Genomic DNA, 16,013 nt, shown 5'->3' with positions numbered 1-16,013 from the left:
GGGAGGGGTGGGACAGTGCCCCTGATCTCACCCACTAGCACTCCCACCATGACTTAGGCTGGAAGAGTTGAAACACCTTCGCCTTGAAGATCACGATGTCATGAGGGCAGGTTCCAAAGTTGGGTCGCTCATGAGGATTTCACTGGGGGGCACGCATCAAGGTGGATTCCTTGATCCCCGATGCCATTAGTCTCACTATAGCAGACAACATAAGAGATGATAGTGGTCTATGTCGTTGCACCTATACTTTCCCCTTGTAGTCATTGAATGATTGAAAGACAAGTGGTGTGGCACCCTTGGAACTTCAAGGGAAGTTCTTGAAGGGCACGAACAAACTTGGCACCCTTGGAATCATTAAAAATAAATTAATTGATAAATATAATCAAGAAATGAAAACTATGTAAATTTACATCAAGGGTAAATGATGTTAGAAACCGAGATAATTAAATCAAAAATAAAACTTGGGTTAAGAGGATCATAGGAAGAAATAAAATAGGTTACCTTAAAAACTCTACCCTTCCCATGTTGGAAAATTTTAGGTAGATTATGCAATTTAATTAGGTAAAAGGGGAAAGAGGGACATAATTGTAAGGATAATTATTAATATTAAAATAGTTAAATCTAACTAAGAGAAGAGGATGGTGAATTAAAATAGGATTAATGAATTAAATTTTAGAGAAATGTAGAGAACCTCCATGTAGCAACAACCAACATAAGAATATCCATCTAAGAGATAACTTGAGTTAAATTAGGGAGTATATAGGTGATCAAATCTTGACTCATTAATTGACTTTAAGTAATGAACACAAATTAAGGAGTAAAAAGGGGGATCAAGAGGCAACTAGGAGAAGAAATATGAATCTTGTTGAGGTGAGGAAATTATTAGTTTTAAAATAAAATTTAAGTAAATAATTTTGGAGACCCTTGATGAGAGAGTGACACATGGGTGGGTGAATAATCAAACTATTGAATTATAAAAAAATAATTAATTATGCATGACATGCCAAGTGTCACCTATGATGACTCCTATAAAAGAAGGGGCAAGCCATGGGAGAAGGGACTTTTTTTGGGAATGCTATGGTTGGATGGATGAGACTATGTTAGTGTAGTGATTACGAAACTATAGTGAGTTTGGTGAGGTAGAGGGTTTTAGAGAGGGGACTCTTGAGCCAAGGAGTGCTCTCCTCTACCAGCTATTGCATTCCTCCATTGTACAACCCCATTACAGCTCGGGGGTTCTTGGGGAAGAAGAGTAGCCAAGGATTAGGTTGGGAGGTTAACCGATGGGTCACCGCATTCGAATCAAGTACGTCGTCATTCACTCTCAGAGGTGACCGGCAACAAGGGAAGACAAGTAACGACAAATCAAGTGGAGTCTCGTCTTCAGGTGAATGGTACATATGTGTTGCAATATTATTTTGTATGATTTCTTTATGGCCTTAGTTAAATATATGTAACTTTTATGATATGTTCAGTGAAATGAAATTTAGGAATGTGTTCGACAATGTTGAATAAATTTGAATTCCCAATGTTCTTCTCTTCTGGTTGTATTTTATTTGGATTTATTTTTAACTTTGTAAAAAAAAGAAGAAAAAAAATATATGGTATAGAACTGGTCCTTACACTTGGTATTGGAGCCAAGTTGAACCCATGAGACCTATGGGCCCATGCATACATGCATGACTAGTTTTGTTCAATATCTACTACATTTATGATGTTGCAATTGTTGTTCCAAACCTGAGCAATGATGATTTCTATTTTGCACCCTCAGGAATGTTTGTTTTAATTACCACAGTAGTCATTGTTGAGTGCTCATGGCGTCTCTCAGTTGAGATAATCGGGGTATTGGAATCATGTAATCAAAGCATTGCCAGCCCTCATTTACAAGGCCTGCATGACTGCATGCAAACAAAACACAGACAAAGGTAATGCCGTCTGGCTCCAGGCCTTGCTGTCGCATTTGGGAAAATAAAGAAAGGGCGTTCTCACCTTGCCCATGCATCCCATACCCAGCGATCATTGCACTCCATGAGACAACATTTCTTTTCAGCATTCTGTCAAAAAAAAGAGCGTGCAATGCCTAGACTTCCACATTTAGCATACAGATCTATGAGGGTAGTCCCTATAACAATGTCTGACTCAAATCCACCTCTTAAAATGTAGGCATGAATGGATTTGCCTTGTTGTAGAGCTGCTAAATGCGCACATGCCGGAATCACAATCACAATTCTAAGTCTGTCAAGCTTCATATTTTTCAATATCATTTCACGAAAAAGATTCACAGCATGATGAGCATGTCCATTCTGCGCATAACCAGCAATCATAGTATTCCACGAGACTGCATCTCGTTTAGACATTCTGTCAAACAACTTGCGTGCAATCCTCACACTCCCACACTTTGCATACATACTGATAAGAGAATTGGCAACAAAAACATCCGATTCAAACCCAATTTTAACTACAAGATCGTGAATCTCTTTCCCTTCTTTTAAATCCAATAGCAGAGAACATGATTTAAGTGCATAGGGAAACATTAAATGGTTGGGCTGTATGCATTCCTGTTGCATTTGGTAATAAATTTTCAGAGCTTCTTCACAGAAGCCGTTGCTGGCATATCCTTTAATCATCACATTCCATACGACAATATCTCTGTTGCTTATTCTATCAAAAATTAGTCGAGCAGTGTCCATGCTACCCCACATGGTATAAAGGCTCAAAATTTTGGTTTGTAAAAATATATCATGTTTAAGTCCAGTTGTGAAGAGTTGGGCTTGAATATGGTTAAGTGAGTTGATGTTGGTACATGCCTGTAAGAGAGAAGCGTATGCATTGGAATCTATGGGAATACCCCGCTGCTCGAAACCTTCCTTCAATGTGACCAGGATTTCCTTCCCGATGATTGTAGCTCCACTTCTGAACGTGCCAGGATTGAGCCACCCCGGTGCTTTCATGAGAGCGCGCTTAGACACTCTCCAAAATGGTTTAAGCTCATTTTACACAGTGAATTGTAAAAGATCCAATCCTCGGACAAAAGCAGAGTAACCCTGGAAACTGTATTGGTCTCAGAAATGGTTACAGGTTTTGGAATGGCACATTCAATTTTTATTAAACAGGGAAATGAGGTAGACACTTTAAAAAAAAAAGAAAGAAAAAAAAATTAAAATTGATAGGGGTGGTGTTGGATTTACAATTTAGGATTGCAAGGATGAGTTTGAGTAGGATCGTGCAAAGAAGAGTGTATGCCTTCACGACAATGACGAGGGCATACTCCAACATCCCCTCTTTCACAAAACCTAGCTCTGCACTCGCTTTGATCTCGCCTTTACTCAGGCAGGTAGAAAGGAACTATTCCACGGGGTCACAGGTCAAAGAGACACATGTTATGGTTCCTATTCCTATGTATGGAGTAGCTGGAAATTATGCTTCTGCTCTTTATGTGTCTGCTGTGAAAGCTAACATGTTGGATAGGGTTGAATCTGAGCTCAAAATCCTCATGGAAGCTATTGACGATAGTCCAAGTTTTCGAAATTTCATCAAGGATTTGTCTGTGCCAAGAGATACTAGACTAAAGGCTGTGCGAGAAATTTTCGAGGAGTCTAGCTTTTTAGACATAGCCAAGAACTTCTTGGGTAAGGATGGATTGAATGATTCGATTGTATTGAATGCTCTGCATTTGCAATTCTTTTCGGTGCAACGGTTATTGAAATATTATACTTCTGTTGCTCTTTGTACGTTTTTTTTTGTCTTCTTTGCCCACCAAAGGTAGGCTAAAATGGCGTCTCTGCGAGGAAAAGAAAAACACGGCTTACTTTGGTTGCCATTTGCCTAACTGGGAAATAGATAGGCGTTTATGCAATGCAAACTTTGATTCCATTTTTGGAAGTTAATAAGATGGTGGTTTTACAGATGTTTAATTTTCCAAACTTGAAATGCATCCTGCAAGGTCATTATCGAAATAGGGAAGCTGAATATATTGGGGCCCTCCCCATCCACTGCTACAACCACTGTGAAACCATCGAGTCCACAGGGAAAATAAGTTAATGTTGCAGAAACGTTCAAGTAAATCTATACTTGATGCCATTTCCTAAAACCAGATTGCTTCACTGCAAATAGGAGGAGTTTCTTCTGCATTCTGTCCCATGAGAGGCAGTCAGCAGCTGAGTCCGGTGGGTCAGGTTATATCATTACAATGGGCCTATTATCTAACAAGGTGGACAAGAGCGAGCTGAGTGTTGGTGATCATGTTTACTCATGGCGGAAAGCTTACACATATGCCCATCACGGTACATTCCTCTTATTTTTCCCTAAGATTTCTCCATTAATATAATTGATGAGCACATGATATGCAACTTCTTGTGGGCTGTAATGCTCTTGTTTTGAATTGGTTTTGCAACATTTGTATGGATGTTCTATTACCCATTTGGTTTTCTATATTTAATTGCCTCAATTCGGTTTTCTTTGTTTAATTGAAGGGTCCTAAATATTATCCTAGGATGACCTCGAACCTATTTTAATGGCAGTGACATTATATTTAAAATTGAATTTTGTATAGTTCCAGAGGGTTAGTGCTCCACTCTTCATGGAGAACTCAAATCTCTGTACTCTGGTAGGAATATGTACTATTTGACCAGTTGGATCCTCTCAGACCTAACCCAATACAATGTACATTTTCCCGATTGATGCTTTTAGCACCTTAAACCATGGTGGTGTACTATTCACCAGGGCCAGATTCCAAGACCTTGATCCTGACTACGGTTTGAGTAAATTTTTGTCTCTTTTATAAGAATCAATGTATTGATCTGCTGTTTCTATGTGGCCTTTAGGAGTCGGTTGCTACCAAGTATGATTGCCATGGAATTCCACTACTTCATACAAGTTTATACCTAGTTATATACACAATGTTGCACATTAGTACTCTAGTTTTAGGCAAGGTTATCATACTCACCGAGTCAGCGTGCTTGACATGCAGGTCGGCTGACCTGCATACTTTTGCGCCAAGTCCACTGGCCTGGTGAATTGAACCATGGCTCATTTGACTACCAAGTCTGGTGCTTAGTTTTCCTTATTGCCAAGTGACTTATCTGTCTTTCTTGCCAGGGCATCCCTGGGTCCAAGTTTGACAAGCTTGGGTTGAGAATAATGACTTCTTGTGCTATCATCAGAGCATCGGATCTTTGAATTCTTAGAGACCAGAGGCTAAAGTTCTCTTGCCTCAGTTAGCAGTTGAAATTTGATAGTTAACAGGCTAAATTCGGTATGCAGTAGGCAGTTTCTCCACATGAGCTGTGTTTCAGCATGACTTGGTAATATCTTCGATTCACTACTCGACTGTATTTTCATATGTATTTATGATGTAGGGATATATATTTATTGGAGGGGTTTGCATAGAAAATTATGCACTTTTAGCTATTATTTGATGTTTGTTTTTGAAAATGGATAAATCTGAATTTACTATATATTTTTGTGCAAACCCCTTCCAATAAAATATGATCCTATATTAGAAACTCCTTGTTCGAAAGCTTTGAACCTCTCAGCTCAATCTTCAACAAGAAATATATTATTTAGCAACTTGGTTGCAACTGCGCATGTGGCATCAGCTATTGGCAGTAGTTTTGCATTAGACTGGGTATTGTTCTTTCAACACTTAGCCATGATGATAAAGACTACCTTCATCTCCAAAATTCTTTCAACCGCATTGCATGGCCTGGCTTTTTGGGCAGATCCTCAACCTAACTTGATTGTCATCTTGATCCATGCTTTCATCCTCTTTATAGTTGTAGAGACTGAAAATACTGAAAATAGGATATATATATAATTCTTTGGAAGATCCAAACAACAAATCATTAGCATTGTTGCCCAGTTTTCATAAATATACCATCACCATATCACTGATTGGATTCTTATTTTCTCTCTTATTCATGTTAGCTCCACCCTTGTAAGCTTCATCATGGAGGTACCTACGTAAGCTATCTAGTGCAGAAAGGACTTTATTTTTAGGAAGCAGTTTTACTTTCCTAAAGATACCATGAGGAAAATTTTCATATGTGAAGTGCATGTTGAAGGTATTGGAGGACGTTTTGGTGGAGTTAAAACCATAGTAACCAGAATCATGAGTCAAACACGTGATTCACTATGTTTGAATATGATTTGACCCTAAATGATTTTGTTTCTATATGTTCGAGTTAAAACTTGGTTTCACTGAGTTTGACTCTATCAAAGTGAGTTTGACACATCTTTAGTCATGAGCCTAACCTTGATTCATGATTAGTCATGAGTCAAACTTAGTTTGACCAAGTTAGGCTTGCCCATTTTAATATATGCTGGGCACATGTCAAAATGCGTGTATTTTTGTTTGTTTGTGGTTATTGGACTTAACAAGTTTTTCTTGATCCTAGTCAAACTCCTGGCTCTTTTGCCTCACTAAGTTTTTGTTGATTCCAAGCTTGGTGACACTGGTTAAAATTTAAAACCATAGTCACATTGGCTAAGCATGGGTGAAGAGATTGCTAATTACGTGGACAAGTATCATAATTATCAAGTTGCCTAGGTTAAGCAATAGACATTTGTCTTCAATCCATTCTCTTTTATCTTCTTAGACATTGTCCAAACAATGGAACAATATTTTGACCCTACATTTGCCTATTCATTGGATATACTCCATGTAATTTTCTAGGATATCAAACAGTGCACAAACATTTTGTGATATATTTGAATAAATAAATGATAGTTACAACATGTGTAGAATGAATATATATATATAGAACAACTAAAGCTACATAATCAGAGACTTTGTTTAGGGTGGTATTGAAATATACAACTGAGAAGCTCTCATCCTTAAAATGAACTGGTTAATGCATATGTTTTATGATAGCTAAGGATGTTTAAATGTGCTTACTATATATATATATATATATATATATATATATATATATATATATATATATATCTATAATAATAATAATAATAATAATAATCTAATGATTAACAATCACCAGAAAATAATAATAAAATAAAACATCAGAATAAGTTTAACTAATGAAACTAGTTCCATCTCATTTCAATAAGTTGTCCTTTTTCATCGTATAATACCAAAAACTTAATCTTGACTTCGTCATATGCTAATTTTCTTGGTTTAGGCTTTGAAATCGAATGAGTGGTTGTTAATTTTCTTGGTTTAGGCTTTGAAATCGAATGAGTGGTTGGATGTGAAGCATTTTTAATGCTCTAACACTAAGCAAGCCATTCTTTAAAAAAAAATTAATAACAAGTTAAAAGTGCCACATTATAAATTGACATATGGAAATTATGTTCTATGTAGTAATATCTTGGTTAAATTTAATAATTACATAATTGCATAGAATTTTTATATATTGGTATGTATTAAAGAGAAGTCAATAATTAAATTTTGATTGCAAAAGGATGTTTTTTTACATGGGTACATGAAAAGTTAGGATTGTGTGTTAAAAATTTGTTTTAAATTATAGTTTTCATAAATATAATTATTGATATAAATATATATTATAATTTGGATATAATATTTTCAATAGGTTGCTATGATAATTTGATAATTTATTTAATTATTTATGCATGAGTAAGTGAAGTGGAGTGGTCACTGGTCACAAGTTGTGAACACTTAATAGTATCCTTGGGTTTTCTTTGAAAAAGGTTGGGATATTTCTTTAGAGATGAACTTCAGTGATAGCAGGGATGTCACTATCTCCTTCTTGATAGGTGAGGTGTGGTAGGTGTTATAACCAATTTGATTCCTCTCGATAGTTTTTATGTAGCTAAAACAAAATTTTCCCACATTTGCAAATAGAAGACAACTTCCTTGGATTGGGAAGTATGTTTTTGTTTGATTGGCATAACTTCCTTATTTAGAGTATTCTTCTTTATGCCCAATTCAATGCTCGATATATTATCGACTGCATGTTTAGATTCTTCCATTGTTAGGTCACGTGCCACATCATCTCTAACTAGTTGAGACACTAACATCATTGCTTACTAGGTTATTATCTATAATTAATTAATGTGGTGATGTTTCAAAGAGTATCTTGGTTGGATGAACTCCTAGGAAATATTCATTGAACACTACATCTTGACACATAATCACTTTCTTTGTAATTCATCTAATTATTTATTTATTTACAACTGCTAATAAGAATGTTTTAATTTTTAGCACTTTTGACATCGAAGTCCTTCATCTTTTTGCTAGCTCGTAAGCTTAAGTTCGCCATTTGAAATTCTTATTCTTACTTTTCCACCTCTTTTGACATTTTTCCGCCTATGGCCTAAATGCAATGCTACACATATCATTTTAGGGAATATACGGACAAGGGTCCAAAATGACACTTATTGAGATATTGGGGAAAATATTGCAGAATCATTAGAAGGGATAACTTAGAATTTAAGACTTTTGAAAATATCAAACGTATGGACAACTAAAAAAAAAAAAACTCCAAGACTCATTGGAATAATTTATATGATCTTTTCTTCTACGACAATATTATTGCAACATCTATGACAGTGAACTCTACCATATGCAATGATGATCATACAAATCCCTTTGTGTTACATATTGTCCCCGACATTGTCACTTATAGGGTCATGTAGATGTAGTTTGAAATGAACGACTATAATTGGAAGCTACACGAGTACAGTGTGTAGATGACTTTACTTGGTTGAAAGCATCATATATTAATTGTACCATGAGATGAATATTGATTGTGATTATCTTGCCCCTTGTTTTGTTGTTGCTTAGTCCATAAAAAAATTGGGCTGCAATGTTCCCCAGATATAGTCCTTTAGTTTATAATGGAATTCGTGGTATAGATACCTTGGGAAAATTATAACCTACCCACTAGAAAGTTAACAAGAGTTTCGGGAAGGATTCCTAGGAGAGGTGTCACTATTTTTCCTTTATGTTTCGAGGACTTCAGGACGAAGTCCATTGTTAAGAGAGGGTGTATGTAGTGCCCACTCTAGTTTCCTAACCCTAATATGACATTATCTTAGATACTCTAGTCTTTGAGGAACTTAGGTTGAGGATCCAGAAACGTGACTCTATTATTAGTGAATGTGATGGTTATGTATGTTCTCTATTGATATTATGATTATGATATAATTAATGGTTATGCGTACTCTCTATTGATATCATGATGGTGATAGTAGTAAAGGATAGATATGTTTTCTATTGATGTTATGATGATGATAGCTTTGATCTATATGTATGGTTCCATTAATGTTATGATGATGCTAGCCATGATGGATGTGTCCCTTATGTTAGCTACTTACATTAGTTCTGGTTCACAATGAACAATGATGCAAATGACTAGGTTAATGCTATTATGACAATGAATAACACTGAGAAACCTTGTTACTGATTATTATTGAGTATGACAGGAAACCACTAGAGGCACTCGCACATGACGAGTTGACGACGCCTGGTTTGATGAAAATTTATATTATTTTATCTTTGAAATTCTAAGTTGATTTTGACTATATTCTGATGATATGTTAATGGTTGCAGGCACATATTAGTTGCTTGGCCGAATGACTCACATATGGGTGATGGGGTTGTACATGTGGATGGAACTACATGGGAGGGATGGGATAGTGTCCCTGATCTCACCCACTAGCACTCTCGCCGTGACTTGGGCTAGAAGGGTTGAAACACCTTGGCCTTGAAGATCATGATGTCATGAGGGCAAGTCCCAAAGTTGGGTCGCTCATGAGGATTTTACTAGGGGGCGCGCATCAAGGTGGATTCCTTGATCCCCGACGCCATTAGTCTCACTATAGCAGGCAACATAAGAGATGATAGTGGTCTATGTCGTTGCACCTATACTTTCCCCTTGTAGTCATTGAATGCTTGAAAGGCAAGTGGTGTGGCACCCTTGGAACTTCAAGGGAATTTCTTGAAGGGCACGACCAACTTGGCACCCTTGGCATCACAAATAAACTATTAGGCGTGGCATCCTTGGAACTTCAAGGGAAGTTCTTGAAGGGCATGACCAAACTTGGCACTCTTGGAATCATTAAAAATAAATTACTTGATAAATATAATCAAGAAATGAAAACTAGGTAAATTTACATCAAGGGTAAATAATGTTAGAAACCGAAATAATTAAATAAAAAATAAAACTTGGGTTAAGAGGATCATAGGAAGAAATAAAATAGGTTACCTTAAAAACTCTACGCTTCCCATGTTGGAAAATTTTAGGTAGATTATGCAATTTAATTAGGTAAAAGGGGAAAGAGGGACATAATTGTAAGGATAAATATTAATATTAAAATAGTTAAACCTAATTAAGAGAAGAGGATGGTGAATTAAAATAAGATTAATGAATTAAATTTTAGAGAAATGTAGAGAACCTCCATGTCGCAACAACCAACATAAGAATATCCATCTAAGAGATAACTTGAGTTAAATTAGGGAGTAGATAGGTGATCAAATCTTGACTCATTAATTGACTTTAGTAATGAACACAAATTAAGGAGTAAAAAGGGGGATCAAGAGGCAACTAGGAGAAGAAATATGAATCTTGTTGAGGTGAGGAAATTATTAGTTTTAAAATAAAATTTAAGTAAATAATTTTGGAGACCCTTGATGAGAGAGTGACACATGGGTGGGTGAATAATCAAACTATTGAATTATAAAAAAAAATTAATTATGCATGACATGCCAAGTGTCACCTATGATGACTCCTATAAAAGAAGGGGCAAGCCATGGGAGAAGGGACTTTTTTTGGGAATGCTATGGTTGGATGGATGAGACTATGTCAGTGTAGTGATTACGAAACTATAGTGAGTTTGGTGAGGTAGAGGGTTTTAGAGAGGGGACTCTTGAGCCAAGGAGTGCTCTCCTCAACCAGCTATTGCATTCCTCCATTGTACAACCCCATTACAGCTCGGGGGTCTGTGGGGAAGAAGAGTACCCAAGGAGTAGGCTGGAGGTTAACTGGTGGGTCATCGCATTCGGATCAAGTACGTCATTATTTACTCTTAGAGGTGACCGAAAACAAGGAAAGACAAGTAACGACAAATCAAGTGGAGTCTCGTCTTCAGGTGAATGCTACATATGTGTTGAAATATTATTTTGTATAATTTCTTTATGGAATTAGTTAAATATATGTAAATTTTATGATATGTTCAGTGAAATGAAATTTAGGAATGTGTTAGACAGTGTTGAATAAATTTGAATTCCCAATGTTCTTCTCTTCTGGTTGTATTTTATTGTGAGTTATTTTTAACTTTGTAAAAAAAGAAGAAGAAAAAATATATGGTATAGAATTGGTCCTTACATTATTGAGGGCCAAATTATTTCCCCTTTGAAGGTTGAATTTTGGATTTGTGTAAAGGGTGAATTCTAGTGCAAGAGGTTGAGTTTCAAGCCTATCATGAGAGAAGAGTGTTAGAAAATTGGAAAGGCAGAAATTTTTTCTTATTCTTGATAATTACTTGTGATGTTCTTGATTTTCTATTACGATTCTTTATATCTTCTTTCTTTTAATTCATCAATAAATTACCAAAGGGAAAGGACATAAAACAATGGACACCAAATGTAGGCACTATGCCAGGGAAAAACCCCCGCGAGGGGAAAACCCAGTCAAGAAAATTCTTCCTTTCAATAGTATTTCTTTGAAACTCTTCACCTTAGACAAAGAGCAAACCTTCCCTCCACACCATGTCAGCCTCCCAGATCTTTGACCTATTTCCGAAAACTTCGACTAGGCAACAACTTCCGATATCAAGTAGCTTCTGGCATCAGTGAAACTTGGAAGTCTTCGATCTCCCAATCTAGGCCACGAAACAGAGAGAGAGGCACCATAAGTTTGATTTTATTCTTCTCCAAAGACTTCCCCAAACTTTCACTTCCTTTGGCTTCCCAGCTTCAGAATTCAAACTTCCCAACTACTCTTGAGATATTGAACTAGCTTGAGTGATGATGCTACAAATGACTTCGACTAGATTGTATTTATAGGCTCCATGTGAGGTCGAATAAGTTTCCTTAGTCCGACTTGATCTTTTCTAGGCCGACTTGGTGTGGAGGATACATAAATCATATTTGACTCAATAATAAATCTTTTTACATGATTCTAAAAACCAAGAAAGGTCTCTTTGAATGTAAAATGAATCTATAAATTCAATATTAATCCTAGGAGTCCATAATGGGGACTTTTGCTAATATAATGATGACCCAAGCTTGAAACCCATGCTTTAATAAGTCATTGTTACAATAATAATTTTTTTTTCTTTGTTCTTTTCACAAGTACATTTCATGATGACTCAAATACATTAAATGAAGACCGGACCTAGTTACAATTTCCAACACTCCCTCTTAACTTGGGTTGTATTCATCATATACAAATACAATAGAATATCTCAAACTATATGAATAATGAAGAACTTTAGGCACTACAATGCCATTGGCTATATTCCTGACTAGGGAAATCTATCCATTGGTCTCAACAATTTAAGAACCACAATGCCACATACTAAATTCCTAACCAGGGAAATATATCCAAGTGGGAATAAGGTGGACATAAGCTTTCAACTTGTCTAGGTACCAACGAGCTTACTTGATAACCACCAACTCAAAGATCCAGGCATGTATCCCAAACAAAGCTTTATAATCAACATCACCTTTCCAACTTCGAGAGCTAGACATCAACACAACATGCCAGCGAGATGTCCTCCTAAGAAATGCTTCACTCACAAAACCTTAAGACTCCTTGATCCAGCAGATCAAGGATGACAAATCTCTCCCAATCAAACTGATTGGTAACCAACATGCTATCAAAACTTTCGATAGATTCAACTGTACGAACACAACCCCAATCAATGATATACTTTCATATGTACTTAATCAAATACAAACCTCTGGGGTCTTCTAGACAGCTTGATGCTGCTTCTCAACTTTTCATAGTAGGGCTATCAACCTAATCTTTGACAGAATATTCCTCAATCATACACTTTCCTTTCGTACTCATGCAACAACATATCCTCCGAAATTCATTCTTCAATTTCCTTCTCTCACTCATGGCCTTCACTAAAACTTTGCTATTAGTCTTAATCTAGTGCATGGCACATGAAGTAGTGAACCATATCCATCACTCCCTCTTAATCAGAAAGGATCTAATCATTCCTGTACATCCTCTTATCCTAGGGAGATTCCTTTCATTCAAGCTCCCTCTTAACCTAGGGATATTTCTTCCAGAATCCCTCTTAACTTAGGGAGTTCTACTTCTTCTTTTCGTCATTGGAGAATCTTTCATGGCATCCAACCATTTCATCATAGTTATCATCATGCCCATCATTCTTATCACAACAATGAACATCTTCACCATATTGAATATTGTGTTCCTGCACAACTTAGAGAGAAAGTACAACCAAACTATAGAAACATGAAGTTAGCCATATCAGAATTACAGAAGCATTTCAACCTTACACATATCAGATACCCAAAGTTAAACAAGAGACACAAACTCTTTAACATCTTGCTAGGGTCTTTGTCATAAACCCTAGACTATTTCATAACAACTTTGATTCCATCTAGGGTTTGATTGTTTCTTTCAAAGGTGTGGCATACCATATAGAAAACCATAGAAACAATTCAAACACATATAGGTATACAATGCATCTAACAACTTTCAAAATTCATATGTTAGACTTTCCATTAGGGGTTCATACAAATCCTAGATTTCATACAAGAGTATTAATTAATCAAAACCAATCACAGCTTAGTCATCAACATGACCAACTTCCACTAGGGTTAGTTGCAAACCCTATATTTTTCAATCAACCATCAATCACAACTAAAACTTAGATTTCAATAATCTTACATAGATCTCAAATTATCACATTGTCATTAGAGAATTTTACTTCGACTAAGGTTTAAATCGAAAAACCCTAGAATTTCATTTTCACAATCTCAACAATCATTATATAAATATATCTCAGATTATTATATCACACATACAAGGGAATTTAACTACTACTAGGGTTTAACTGCAAAACCCCTAGATTTCGAAATATCATCATCCTAGAATCTCAGACAAGGACTTATATTAAACCCTGAGACTTATGACCATCAATAATTAGGTCAACAAAAATATCTAGGAATTTGTTATCATGTATAAGCATATCATAAGTTAGACAACATTAATACACTAGATATATATTGACCTAGACCAAGCCAGGGTTTCAACCAAATGTACACATATATATACATAGGGCTTCATTCCTAGGATCTTACTTTATAAAAAAGGTTTTGCTTATAGGCTTAGCCAAACCCTAAATATCTAAGGTTTCATAACTTAGTAAATCAAACCCTACTATTCCAAAACTTCAAAGGTTCAAGATCTCAGACAAACATCTTTCAACCTTAATAAGTTAAGATTTCATGATCATACCAAAATCCCAAACATGACATCATCAACAAGAACTTCAAATAGCATTTCAAAATCACCCTAAGTAGTTTTAGGGTTTCACACATTGTTAGCATACCCTTAGGTTAGGGTTTTCTAGAGAGCCTTTCTAAGGTTCTATAAAACCAATTAAGAATAAGAGTGGGATAGATTTATCAAGGGATGAATCACCCAAAATAAGAATCAATATGATTCAATATAGCTAGACACAACAATGTTAGTAATAGATTGTCAAATGAATAAACATTTACTATAAAGAAATCAATGTGGTTTAAGGCATACCTTTGTTTCTTGAAAAACCTTATTTTGGGTGGCTTTCTTCTATACTCCTTGAGGATATAACAAATGTCTTCCTAATCAAGACAATAGAGGGAGAATGGTGATTAGTATTAATATAATCAAAACTAAATGAGTACATGAAACCAAAAATTGAAATGAAATGAGATACTTATCTTTGGGAGTTGTTGGGGGCTCCCTCCAAAGCTTGAGGGATACCTATAAACTTATAAAACAAAAGAAAAAGTCTTTTCCAAAGACATGTTAAAACCTATAAATCCTAAACATCAGAAATACAAAAATAGAATATATAAGACTAAAAGCAAAGGAATTAGTAGTGTAAGTATCTTATGTCATATTCTTCGGGTTTGAATTTATTTGGGTCTCCTTCTTCAACAATGTTGGCTGGATCTCTTTCTCTTTTCTTGTTTCTTGGATTGTCGGGACAATCATTCTTGTAGTGACCCTTCTTATGACATTGATATAATTCTACCTTGGACATGTCAACTTTCTTCCTTGGTCCTTTTGATTTCTTTCCTTTATGTTGAGAAATGTAGGCATTTGACACTCCTTCAAGATTGGAAACTAGAGATATCCTCAATTCTTCTTGATTGCAGGCAGTCCATAGTTCTTCAAAAGAGGGAGCTTCCTTCCAACTATTAAGACCTGCAACAAATGCACCCACATAGGTGGAAATACTAATAGAGCAGTGATCATGAGTTCTTTGTCTGGAACAATTTCATCAATGGCCAAAAGATCATCCCTGATTCTTGCTATTTTCACAAAGAAGGAGGCCACTATATATACTTTAGTCATCTTTGTGGTCCTTAGTTCATTCTTCAAGCTAACCACTTGACCAATGTTCTTAATAGCGAATAAATTTGACAAGGCTTCATACATTTCCCGGGCATGATTGATGTTGGCTATGAATGGGAAAAGGTTTTCCTTTATTTCTTCTACCATTAGAGTCATGGCCACCAATTCTAGTTCCTTGAATTTTACTTTGTTAGCATCAAATGGAGTCTTCTGTAGGATTCTTTACTTTTCCTTTGACCAAGTCTAGAACCTTGTTCTTTTCAAGGATGAGGTCAATCCTCTTCTTCCAAGACTTGTAGTTTGAGGCTCCTTCAAGTTTGTTCTCTCCCTTGATTGTGTTAGACATATTCCTTGGATATAGTGGAATTCTTTCCTAAAATATCCCTTTTGAATGGTTCATTGATTAAGTGCTTGAGATTGCCTTTTTATTCTTTCTTCACCAAAGCTCTGATACCATGTTAGAAAATCGGAAAGGTAGAAATATTTTCTTAT

General features: G+C 35.9%; 1 pseudogene; it reads right to left on the bottom strand.

Annotated features, from left to right (window-relative positions):
* Nucleotides 1–2,057: 2,057 nt before the first annotated feature.
* LOC149255460 (pentatricopeptide repeat-containing protein At1g11290, chloroplastic pseudogene) lies at nucleotides 2,058–2,951 on the bottom strand (annotated as a pseudogene).
* Nucleotides 2,952–16,013: the final 13,062 nt, after the last annotated feature.

The sequence above is a fragment of the Pinus tabuliformis genome, chromosome 7 (assembly GCF_031772625.1).
Source record: "Pinus tabuliformis cultivar Carrire ecotype Pingquan chromosome 7, CPIR1, whole genome shotgun sequence".
In the NCBI taxonomy this organism is placed as follows: Eukaryota; Viridiplantae; Streptophyta; class Pinopsida; order Pinales; family Pinaceae; genus Pinus; species Pinus tabuliformis.
This window is presented reverse-complemented; position numbering and strand designations above follow the sequence as displayed.